Genomic DNA, 443 nt, shown 5'->3' with positions numbered 1-443 from the left:
GAGAGAGAGAGAGAGAGAGAGAGAGAGAGAGAGAGAGAGAGAGAGCCTTATTAATGAAAATAGATTTTTTTCATGCCATTTATCTTGATTATGCTTCCTATTCCCTAACCCCTCCCTTGTCTTCCCTACTTTCCAATACAAAAGTTCACACCCTTCCTTTCTCTTTCTCATTATAATACAAAAAGCATCTAAAAATTAATATAATATAAAAACAATTACAAAAATAGGCCAAAATAGACAGACAGAAAAAAAAATGTCATGGTTAACAAAAAAAGCACAAGAAACAAATACAGGTACATAGTCACATATATTCACAGGTACAGAAAATCCATAAAAACAAAATTGAAAACCAAAATATATAAGCAAAAGATCTGGAAGTTTAGGAGAAAAAAACACAGAAAAAGCATTTTGAGACAGAAAGAAACCTCTGAAGTGTCATTAAA

Source organism: Alexandromys fortis, unplaced genomic scaffold (assembly GCF_014885135.2).
Source record: "Alexandromys fortis isolate MF-2015 unplaced genomic scaffold, M_Fortis_MF-2015_v1.1 scaffold_20, whole genome shotgun sequence".
NCBI lineage: Eukaryota > Metazoa > Chordata > Mammalia > Rodentia > Cricetidae > Alexandromys > Alexandromys fortis.
This window is presented reverse-complemented; position numbering follows the sequence as displayed.